Here is a 12,844-nt window from a genome sequence, read left to right on the forward strand (position 1 = left end):
CTTCTGCCCCAGCTTAAATTCTTTGGAAGGCCGTGCAACTGTAGAACATGGAGAAGCAAAATGTAGACATTTTTTTACTTAAGGCGGCTCTTACTTAATTTTTCTACTTTTGATTTTCGGTCATCGACTGGTTGTATTGAAATGAACCTGTCTTCCAAAAAAGATGACCTTAATATAGCATTTTTTACGGACTACTAAACAGATCGCAAGGGTGCAAGTGGAAACCATTTACTTTACTTAGTTAAGACTCATTACAAATATCCGTTTATTATTACTGTTTTATTGCCTCTCGTAAAGTAACGGCATCACAAGTGGTGAGTACGATTTAATTTAATTTATTCATTCACAATTACTTTTTAATCTGATGATTCGGCTGATGAGCGAGTGCTGCTTATACCAGCGCTGATGCCTTAACTCCTGCTGCTTCTTCTCTGAAGCTTACGCTACTTCCAAAATGCAGCAGATTTTAATTGCAGTTGTTATTGTATGCTTTGTTTTTGTTTCGGTTAATGAAACCATTGCAATGCAATAATAAAATCGTATAATTTTTTTCATAAAAGCCAAAATTCCACAAAATAAAAAAAACTGCAAGTTGCTGAAAAACAATGTGGCGGTGTGGAGCGTCAGTCAAGCAACAAACAATAGTGGCTGCTTGCTGAAGTGCGCGGAGTGGTGAACTTTTTTTTTTAACGAAATAATTAAATGAACATAATTCACAGCGTTCTCCGCCTCAAGCGATGGCCCTGGCGACGGAGGCAGTGGCAGCAATTGCGGCAGTAGCAGCGACGACAGCGCAATCGGCATCGTCATCGGCACAGCGGTGGCTGCACTTCCGTTGCAAGTAAGCGTTGGAGATTGTACCGCATACATATGTATGCCATATGTATGCATGTTCGTGTGTGTGTTTGTATGAATTTCTTATATGTGTTTGTTGCCGAAGCAAGATTCAGCGCTTTTTGCTGCAGCCATAGAATGACAGCAGATTTTTCGTTGGCTGGGAAGCATTTCGCAAATGCAGCAGACATTTCATGTGCGTGTGTATGTTTGTATGTATTTATGTACCTACACACATTTGCAGCAGCTTGCCTACATCACTTCGGCTGCTGTTCTTTGCACATCCTTCGCTGTTTCACTGCTTCACCGCCTCATCCACATTCTCTCCCGCCCGCTGCTCGTATCTGCAGTAATTAATATTTTTGTTGCCATAATTTATCTGCAATAATTTGTTGCCGATTGCATACCGCCTCCCTGCTGCCACAGCATACACGCACACACAACTCCATATCTATATGCACATTTGTAAAAAAAAAAATTATGCAACTATGTTTGCTGCATGTTATAATTTTTTTCTTCAAAAATTCCATTTTTTGCGGTTTCCTCGGCATCTCTCATTTCTTGGTAGCGTTTTTTTTCGGCACACATTTGTTGTGCTACACGGTTGGTTGCCTCTGCAACAAATTGTTCAAATGGAAATGTTGCATTCATGTTCGTGCAAAAAATTTGTATTTATTCATACATATTTATGCATTTATTTATGTAGGTATGTCTGCCTATAAGTATGAATGCATCTTCTTCGTGGATACAAATGAGTACACGAGCGCACAAATCGATTAAGCTGTTTCCACTGTGTGGCCAAAGCCAGAGGAGGATGAGTTGACTGGAAAGAAGTTTGCTACAAGAAAAAAAAAGTTAAGAAAAAAGATGTGTTCTACCTAAGACCCAATCAGGAAATTTCAAGGTTTTTTTATTCAGGTTTGATTAAACAGAATCGGTTGGTTTCAGAACTTTTCCGATCTTTTTATGGCACAAATCTCTATATGTACCAGACAGACATGAAGACAGAGAGACTGGTTGATAGATACTAGGAAGGTAGGATGAAATATGGATACATAATTAGATATAAATAGACAGATAGATAAAGGAGTAGAATAACGGTAGACTGCGCTTTAAAATATTTTTTTTGTATTTCTGTAATAATAGGTCGCTTACTGTGGTTGCTCAAGGTATGGTTGAGTCCTCCAATGAATGCTGAAAGATCGAAGAACTGACACCTTCACAAAGTACTCGTATGCCTCATTTGAATGCTTGTTGGCGAACGCATTGTGCTCGATTCCGCAGTGATCAGTTACCGATTTATTTATTACCATCACGGCATATAGTTGCTCTTTGGATATTATAATCCTGACCTTAGAAAAATCGTCGTCTGGTACTTAAACTGTTGTGGCACTGACCCTTTATGCTATCAATATTATGTTTAAAACCATCTTAAATCAGGGGAATGGCCAAATTTGAAGTAACCCCAGAGTCAAAATGGGCTCAAGATAGTTCTAAGCAGCTTGGAGTTTGTTGCAGGGATCTATTAGAAGAAACTAACAAAGAGGTTGCACAGTTATTGTTGTGGTAACGACATTAAAGCTATTCGCATATATTTTTGAGAAATGTTGCTGAAAGGGTAGTTCTCGCATGGTCATAAATCCAGACCACTTCAGTAACGTAGCACCAAATAACTGGGCACGACCGATATTAGCTCGGACTGATTTCTTTGTACACCTCACTCCACTGCGTATTAAAAATTGTTTAAGCGGGTAGTTTTGAAAGGACTACATAAGTCAAACAGATGTCGCTAGATGTAAATTATAAAAATATTACCGAAATATTAAAAATATCAGAGCTATTTCACTTTATATTAATTTAAAACACATCAACTTAATTATAAACTTCGAAGAAAATTGCTTTTGTTCAGTTTACTTCCTATTATACTCAAACCTACAAATATTATATATTAAAATTCAGAAAAAATTATGCTTTTGTCCTAAACATTCAGATCACTTAGCCTAGAAGCGCTCCCCTGCCGTAGACAAATATTTATGTTGCAGCCAGGTTGATCCAGTTAGTTAAAATTCTCCCGATAGATGTCACTCAAGCGGATTTTTTAAATTAAAATTACTTAACTGGAAGTGCAAAATGGAAATACGTGCTCTGTTTTACCGCCTTAAAGTAGACTTTTATAGGTTCTTACACCTAAAAGTGGCTTTCAGTTACACTTTTCCTTAGTCATAGGTTTTATTTTTTTATCTCTTTTACTTACCACAAATTTCAAAATTTTCAAGAAAATTTTATTTTCTTGCTTGCATCAAGTCATATTTCCTGCGGGTAAGCTACCTTTTCGTAAGCTTTATGTGAATTAAATGCTTTTTGTTTTGCGCCTTTGGATGCTTCAAGAAAATATTAAGCGGGCGGACATTTCCACGCCGGACGTAAGCGCCTCTACAATTCATATTTGTTTTATTCCTGCAACAACTACAAGTAATGTAAACACATACATACCTACATACATAAATACTCACATGCATACAGATGTACCAGTATCTACATGCCCTTGTGCGGTCCCTTGTCGATACAGAAGGCTGCGTATTTGTATTTGTATTTTTGTATGGAATTAAGGATGCGTAGCAGAAAAAATTCAATTTAATATATTACCGCACTTGCTGCGTTGTGTTGTTTGCATTTTTTTTGTTATTTAATTCATTGAAAATTTTCCAGCAACATATACATACATATAGATATATACGTATATCTGTACGTGTGTGCCATGCCGCTTGTAGATGAAAGCGCCTGCGTTCGAATATTACTTGGGAGGCAGACAGTTGGAGTCTCATCAACGACTTGGCCATCCTTCGTTTATGAGTAGCTAATATGTATGTATGCACGTACATATAAGTGATGGCCTGCATCTGCAGTCATATTTGCCGTGGTAGAAATGTGTGCGCTTGTGTTTAGTTGGTAGTTTTTGCTGCTAAATGCCAACATTATGTTGCCAATGAGTTATAACTTTATTTCTAGTGGGCGCTGATGCGAACTGACCAGAGGACGGTGTAATATATATATACATCCATACATCCATATATACATACATACATAACTACATTTGTATGGGTAGGCACCTAAGTGCAAAATGGTGAGACGGTATAGATTTTGAGGCTGTGGGTTCTCTTTTGTATAAATTTGAAAATTGAGTAGGAAAGACAAGCATTCGAATTTTTTAGATTCTCTGACGGCCGAGTCTTCGTCTGTCTGGTTTACCACATTAACTGTCTTCATTTTTTCGGGCTTTGAATATTACATAAGCTATCAATAGACAAAAGTGTAACAGCTACCCCTGAAGTTTCTGCCCCTGCAAGTGATATTTTACTTTATCTTTTCACATTGGCAGGAGGTCTCTCATAAGAAAAGTTTCCCGGTCCCAAGTTCAGGTTCGTTCAGATTTGTTTTCCTGGGTAAAAAATATATTTTATCAAATCACTAATATATTATATTATATGTTCCAAACATGAATCAAATTGGGCCATAACTAAGGTTTTTCAAAACAGCTCAACCTCAAATACGGAGTTATTTGCCACTTAATTAATACACATACACACACCTACAAGTATATTCTGAGAATGCAGTAAATCGGGGCAAATATCAGAAGTTTTCTAAGCATCTCGACTCCAACACCACCTAGCGGGTTAACGGGTTTACAAAATAACTCGATCTCTCTCTGTATAACTCAGCGAGGAAATGTGTTGCAAAAATACATTTGTATGTATGCATAATTTTGCCACTCAAGCAATACATATACATACACCCACATTTACATATATTCTGAATATGAACCAAATCGGGCGATAAATGTTTTTTTTCAAGCTCATCCAGCTTGCGACCGCCATATAGCGGATCAGCCGCTCTTACCTTGATATCATAAATTAAAGGATAAACGAACAAATAGCTCATTTAAATCGGTCAAGTTGCTTATGAACTATTTAGCGCAAAGAAAATTCCCAAAAATGCATTTGTTTACATATACATACACATTGATAATATCAATATTAGTCTCATCTGCTTAGTTCTTTCACCATTGCAAATATTTTTCAAATACACGAATTACTATGAATTTTACTGCATTTCATTAAAATATTTGCCTCAAAATTTTCGCCAGTTTTCCGTTGTTTCGTTGCCTCTTCAGCAAATACTTATTTGCATTTTTGCTTCGTCGGACGGACGTGGCTCTCGACAATTTTAATGCGTTTGCGCTTGCGTACATTTTGCGCATATTTTTCTCACGTAATCTTACTACTTTGCATTTACTGTCAAATTAATCCAATTTAACGTTAAAGTCCCCGGCGTACAACGTAATCACCGTTGAAAATTACGCGCAATGGATACGCATGCGCAGTACAGACAACTTAGAGCGGACACTGAGAAAATATTATGCGATTCGAAAGTACTCAAAATAGTAATAGACTGATGGTCTGATCAACTAGTGGCCTTCGTAATGTAAAATATTTATTCATAATTAAGTAAAATAAAATAAATATTTCTGTTTTTATATTTTTTCTTTATTGATCATGAAAATATGTACAAAAAATCCATTTAAATTTTATTTTGCTTATTTTATTTTGCTTATTATATTTTCTATAATATTTTTTCCATTTCTTTCTCTTTTTTTCAGGTAAGCTAAGTAGTCTTCTTACATCTTTACTGTGGCGAGTTGAAATAAAAAACATTGTAGGAAAATTATAAATTTACGGGGTAAGAACATTGAGCGATTCCATGTCAAATGATTCAAATATTTTGTTGTTTATTTGTTAGCCTGCTTATAATAAGAAGCAAACAGGACAAATTTCGAGAAAATTTATAACTTAATCTCGATAATTTATTCTGTGTTCAAAATTTCGGTATGTAGTTTTTTTTAAGTCAAATATCTTTGCTTCTTTTGAACATATTTATATTTTTTTGTAATTTTTTAGGATAAAATAGGATTAAATGTTTTTTTTTTGTTTTTTTAAATTAATTTTTTTGCTCACGAGCGTTGAGAAAAACAGTTTTTTAGCATTTTTATAAGTGATTTTGCATTCTTGACTTGCAAATCAATCGGTTCTGTTGAAAGAGTGCAGTCTAAGTAAGTCTAAGTAAATAAAAAATAGTCGTGTTTGCGGGAATCTTAGTAGACTTTTCTCACTTGACTTTAATGTCTGTAGAGCGAGAGAGAGCGCGCTCCAGCTATACACTTTTACTCGGGCCATGGCGAAATTTTTATAAACTTAACTTCCAATTTAGGATATCTAATCACTTCCTGATTCTGATTTAAATTCTCATTTACGTAGCGCTGGCTCGGATCTTTCAGGGACACCTTTTGCTCGGCTCTCATATCCTTAGACTTAATTTAGTTTTCTAACTATTTTTTTTTCTAATGCAAAAATAAGGTGGCAACGCCATTTCAAATATTTTGTTTTATTTAAACTATATAAATACTTTGTGGCTGATACTTGTATCTTAATATTTAGTACACGTTCCGATTTCTGCCTTGAAAATTGGGTGGCAACGCCATCAAAAAAAAGGTGTTGCTTAAATGTTTTAATTATCATGGGTGTCAGATTTATTTCTGTCTATAACTATACTTTGGATTGCAAGTAGGTGGCATCTGCAATCAAAAAGGTTTGATATAAAATAAAAAATGTTAAAATCGGCGTAGTGGATTTTCGCTAATGCTCTTTCGAAAAAAGTTTCTACAATTCTACAAAATAAATCCCTTATTTATGCTTTTTTATTTTATAAATTATTTTCCAAAAACAAAAAATCATAAGATGAATTTTTGCATCACAAATTTATCCCCATAACTGACTAAATTTATCCTGAATTTGAAACTCAAATTTTTCGTCAAAGCAAATTCGTCAGTGTATTTACATACACATAAACATAATTCCGCATACAATGTACGCACCTCACAAGCGCAGCACAAAAACAACAACTAGCCCCTTATTGTTGTAGTGACAACAATGACAATCCACAGAATAATCGAATGGTCGCAGCAACCACACAAGCCATAGCAGAAGCAGCAAAAACAACGCTGATTTAGGAGGCCATTGCGCAAAATGTTACCTTAATTGCCTACTATGTCCAGCCAAAAGAGCCAACCAACTTTAAATAGCCAACCGAATCGAACCGATCGAGCGTATGGCAAATGGTAAATAAAGCGAACGGATCGAGGCAGCCAGTTAGGCACATCAAAAGGCCTTTTAGCCACAATCATTGCTGCTGCTGCCGGCAGCCTGGTGCGTTGCTACAAAGCCGGCAAAGCCTTAGCTCGATTGACCAGTCGGACGGTTCGTTATCTCGCTGCTATGCTGCAACGAATTTGCAATATGGGAACGAATCGCGGCAACTGATCAGCAACATAAAATAACGAAGCCAAATTGAAATAAAATGAAATGCAAACAAAAATTGCATAAAAAGCACAACACAAGCGCATATGTTGCTGCTACATGCTCCCGCATGTTGACGGCGGCGACTCTCGATCGCATTCCGCGGCGCGGCTAATTCGTCGATTTTTTCAGAAGCTACCCAAAATGTTGGCCGCCGATTGTACTCGTAGGCACACGTAGTACGCGGCAGCATAGTGCAACAATGCCTGCAAACACGGAAAAATGCCAATAATGGACGCGAGCACACAACAACAACACATACGCGTACGAGTATTGATAGTTGTAGCTGGTGAAATGCGCTGCACAACATGTTGCCACGCTACGCACATTATGCGGCTATGCACATACATAGGTACATAGTATGTTGCTGCGGCTATGGCTACGGCTATGCCTGCTGTGGCTGGCGGTGTTGTCTGCGGCTGCGGCGGTTCGCCAAATCAGATACACATTTAGATTTTTCTGTTCTGCATAATGCTGACTGTTTACCATACATAAAATGTATGCAATGGACATCATCCGCAACGCAGTATCGCTTCTCCGCACCTCGCTTGAGCCATTGTTTTGTGCGACTGCGCGTCTTTGTCGCCGGTTGTTTGACACCGTATTGCTGTTGTATGGCTTAAGTGCCGCAAAGCGCTCAAATACGCATGACTGATTTTTTGCGCGGTATTCCTCCATGTACCGCTTGCCTTCGCGCTTCTCACTGCTGGTTTCAGCTCCAACTCTGGCTACGGATCCGTCCCTAGCTCAGCTTGTACGTTGATTGCGCGGCGACAAAGATATCCCACGAAATTCTCTCTCAACATTTGCATGTGTTTGCATTTGAAGTATTTTTGCGCTTTTTTCATATTCGCAAACAAACGAATTTCGCAAAAATGTAAGTAAACAAAAAATAACGATATTTATTTTTGTTAAGTTCCCAGTGTTGAAAAATTCGCGTAAAATCCATTCTCCGTGTCGATGAAATAATGTATGAACCTTTTTTTTTGGTATTTGTAACACGAAAAGTTGCTTCTTAAGTACCGGCGAAAATTCAGTTGCTCACTTGTGTGATGCTAAGTTGAGTCATTGTGTATTTGAATATTTCATGTTAAACACTTTTTAGCAATCAACATGAAAAAAATACATAGGTAATTCAACACAGAGTTGCTAAAGAGTGCTCTTCTCTGTGCTTCTGTCACTGCAAAAGGCTGTATTGGGCATTGTGAAAGGCACTCCTTTATTTGCGATTAAGCGAGCTTTTTCAGTGAACTAATTTCCTATAGCAACTGATTATTTTATGGGGAGGGAAAGGTGAGCTAAAGGTGGAAGAACGAGGGATCTGTGTGTTGATTATAATCGAGCTTAGAGTTGAGCTGAGTTAGAGCTCTTGTGGTGTGTAGACACACATTTAGCCAGCTATACATTTCATAAGCCTGTTGAAAATTGTAGATATGAGGGCAGTCCAATGAAAGCCAGGATAAGGCAAGTGCACCATTTGTTGATCGTACAAGCCTTATGAGGAAGGATCATGTGCAATGGGTGTAATTGTGGCATACAGCTATAAAAAGTCACTCAACATTAAGAATGATAAAATACAAGATTTGACCATCCGAAAGTGAATTGTGAGATTAACTTTAGCTGAAGTACCATAAAAGACTGGACAGCACAATCTCAGTGTTTGTCGACTTTTGTTGTAAGCAAACCGTTGTCATCTCCGTTATTATGTCACCAAATCAGTTGAATCCTTCAAATTCGTTGAAAGCTGATTAACAGTTTGAAATGACAAATATCACAATCTTGACTGCTGATCTGTGAAGAATTATTCAGCAAACCATAATACTCCCTGAGTTTTGCAAAAGAAAATGAAGTTGAATTGGCCGCGTTTTTCGTAGAAAATGTAATGCCTTAACAAAACCAGATATTGAGGGGAATTCGCAAGTCAGGCGTAGACGAGGAAGGCCAGCGAGCACTTGGAGTCGATAGTTGGATTTGCAAACGCGCGCCGTGAATTTAACCTGGAATGAAGCAAGAGACTGACGCAGAACAGATCTGAACGCAACAAATTTGTTGTGGCCCTTTGTTTCTCCCTGGCACCAGAGGAAGTGAAAATACTAAGCTGTTGCATAGGAGCTTTGCACTTAAAGCTAAATTAAAGAATATAAGAATAAAAGAATTAATGTAATATATGTTCTTTTTTTTCTTTTTAATAACGCAAACTCAATGTTAACTCAAATCGAATGTTATGCGAAAGGGTTTGAGAAGTTGTTTCAATGAACCACAAGTTTTTGAGGCAAACAAAATTCTTCTTGACTAAAACTACAGACAAATGTAAGCATATTTCCGAAAGAAAAAATTTTCTAACAAAAAATTGTATGCATGTTTCTCCCTTTTCGCAAAGCAATTGAAAACCACTTCGCCATTTTTTTAGTTGAATTTGTATAACAAGAAGAGTGGAGAGGATTTCACTGTGTTTTTGCTCATTCATTATTATGTTTTAAATAGCTTTCAACTCGAAATCATTTAATTAGAATTTGTATCTGAAGAAAATTGTAAATCATTACTTTTTGAAGACCTCTGCTACAAAGTGGTTCTACGAGGGGTGCCTTTTATATGTCGGGATTAGAGAACAAAAACAAATTTTAACCATCGAAAATCACTTTATTGTTTTTCAAAATATTCTCCATGAAGATCTATACACTTTTGCATGCGTTTGAACCAATTGCCGAAGCACTTTTGCCACTCTGAATGAGGTACCTCCAAAACTTGCATTCTGAATGCCGCAACCGCTTCTTCAGGTGTCGAAAAACGTTGACCTCTCAGTTTGTTTTTTACGTACGGGAATAAAAAGAAGTCATTCCGTGTCAAGTCAAGACTATACGGCGGATCACCCATTAATTCGATGTTTTGGGTGCTCAAAAATGCAGTTGTTTGAGCCGATGTGTGAGAGCTCGCATTGTCCTGGTGAAGAGTGATCCGTCTTTGGCGATTGGTTTTCCTAATTTCTTGGAAGACAACTGGCAAACAAATGGTTGTGTACCACTCAGAATTTACTGTTCTGCGTTGTTCTAGTGGTACGGTTGCGACATGTCCAGTTTATCCGAAAAAACAGGCGACCATTTGCTTGGAAGTGCTTCGTGCGCAAACAACTTTTGTTGGATTTGGCTCATCTTGAAACACCCATACAGTCGACTGCTGTTTACTTTCGGGCTCATACGCGTAAATCCATGATTCATCACCTGTCACGATAACATAGACGTGTTTCGAAGAGCCGCGATCGTATTTTTTGAGCATTTCCTTTGACCAATCGACACGAGCCTTTTTTTGAGCGATTGAGAAATTGTGTGGGATCCAACGTGAACAAATTTTTTTGACAGTGAAATGTTTATGCAATATTGAATGTATGCTGGTCCCACTAATGCCTAAGATTGTCTCAATCTCACGATAGGTCACATGACGATCTTGTAATATCAGTTCGCGCACAGCATCAATGGTTTTCGGAACAACAACTGATTTTGGACGACCTTCACGAAATTCGTCTTGGAGTGAACTACGACCTCGATTGAATTCACCATGCCATCGATAAACACTGGTCCTTGATAGAGCTTCATCGCCAAAAAAAGAATTAAGCTCATCCATGCAATGTTTCTGAGTTAATCCACGTCGAAAGTTGTAAAAAATAATCGCACGAAAATGTTCACGATTTAATTCCATTTTTGGACCGAGATGAATCTTTTAAGTTACTGTAAACAACACAAATAGCGCTGGTATTTCAAAACGTTCTGAGTACGTAAAAGCCAAAAAATGTCAAACTTTGCGATACAGCCGTCAGTTGCCAGATTGCAACACCAGGGTTGCCAAATCCCGAAATATAAAAGGCACCCCTCGTAGTTCTGTAGGAATGAATGATTTTACATTTTATAATATTTTTGTACGAACTTTGTGTGAGCTTGGGTCTAAATTTAATTGTTCCATTCTTAAATTCATCGATTTATATTGCAACGTTAAGAAAGAAAAAAATGGTATTCCAAATGGTTTTCTGATTTGGCTCTCCTTTTATTACTACTAGTTGCAATTCGCACTAAACATCACAATTCTAGGTTGCAAAAAGCTTTCAAAAGCAGCTCTTAGTAAATTTCGTTCTATCTAAACCTTTTATCGTTAATATAAATCTATACACGTACATATAATTTATACTTGGGCTTTCGATGAGCTTTCCCGTAAAGTTTTCAAATTAAATTAGCTAATATATGTATTTCATATGTCCCTTAAAATTTTTTAATGTAGTTGGCATACAACTTTTAGTCTCCATAAGCTTTCGATGGGCTTTCGCTTAAAGTTTTCTAGAAATTAAAGGAATATTAAATATTAAATAATTACATTAGTATTAAAATTTTGTAAAGGGTTTGGCGTACAATTTTTGGTTTTTCTGTGAGTTTTAGGTAAGCTTTCGCAAAACTTTTTTTAAGGCAATTATCTATATATGTTGTATATATATTTATGTATATATGGTTACATAGCTATTAAATGTGTATATATACATAGATTTTCTCGTTGAGCTTTCCATTAGCCTTGACCTACATTTCTTTCAGGAATCTAGCTTTGTATTACATATGTTAATAATACCCGTAATTGTGTGGTTGTGAAATATGAGTGGTTACAAAGTATATTTTGCTAAATATATCCATAGCACTTCACACTGAGCTTTCATTGAGCTTTCATTTAAAATTTTGTGAAAGCTGTGTAAAAATATTTCCATAAATAAAGCTCATATTACTATACATACTGACAGTATATTTACTCGTAACTTTCACACGTTGAGCTTTCATCAAAATTTATTTAAGTAAATGAGTTTGTAAATTCATGAGGTTTGGTAAATATTTGTCTCAAACATTTTCTTAAAAAAAAGGGGGATCTACAGTTTTACGCGGGGCAACCGCTATTAAAAAGACGTTTCCTATCTTTTGGCTTTTAATGCCCGGGATGCTGATCGCAAAATATTTAAATTTTCTCTTTTTACCTTTTAAGTTTGCCTGAAATACTTTGAGTATTCATTGATACTTGAATATTCATTAGCCACATTTATAATATAACAGCAAATGTTTGCTCAAACAATATTGCATGCAATAAAATTGAAAACCCACTACAATATCAACAAGTGAGAAACATATACGAAAAACTCTAACTACTTTTAAGGGAAAACTATGAAAAATATTAGGAAATTCTCTATTGCGCTTATGCAATATTCATTTTATTTTCTAGTTGTAGTAGCTTCATGAAAATGTGTATCGATAAAATGTACTGCAAACTTTGAAATATGAAGCTCTCCTTCAATTCGTATAAAACTAAAATATTCGAATGAAAAATAAATGCAAAACGTGCTGGGCTACGTTGCAATAAATACCAGAGAGTGAGAAGAATAAAACGCCGCAGTTGGAAGAAAAATAAGAGGAGGATTTGGGGTGTAAATAATAAAATGAAAGCAATAACTTGTCACGGAGACAAGACAAATATTTGTGAAAGGTATGTAGGTATATCTGCCAGCACAGCACTTGCTGCTGGCTCAATGGCTTACAAGCAGCAACATGTTGCATCAAATAATAGACAGCAAGCAATAAGCT

General features: G+C 36.5%; 1 protein-coding gene across 1 annotated transcript in view; it reads left to right on the forward strand.

Annotated features, from left to right (window-relative positions):
- Positions 1 to 12,673: 12,673 nt before the first annotated feature.
- The window catches only part of LOC129248543 (protein sax-3), a 140,443-nt gene continuing 140,272 nt past the window's right edge, over positions 12,674 to 12,844 (forward strand). Inside the window, exon 1 of the mRNA XM_054888129.1 lies at positions 12,674 to 12,746. The gene's annotated coding sequence lies outside the window, so the exon portion shown is untranslated. The remainder of the gene's footprint in view (positions 12,747 to 12,844) is intronic.

Source organism: Anastrepha obliqua, chromosome 5 (assembly GCF_027943255.1).
Source record: "Anastrepha obliqua isolate idAnaObli1 chromosome 5, idAnaObli1_1.0, whole genome shotgun sequence".
Taxonomy (NCBI): Eukaryota; Metazoa; Arthropoda; class Insecta; order Diptera; family Tephritidae; genus Anastrepha; species Anastrepha obliqua.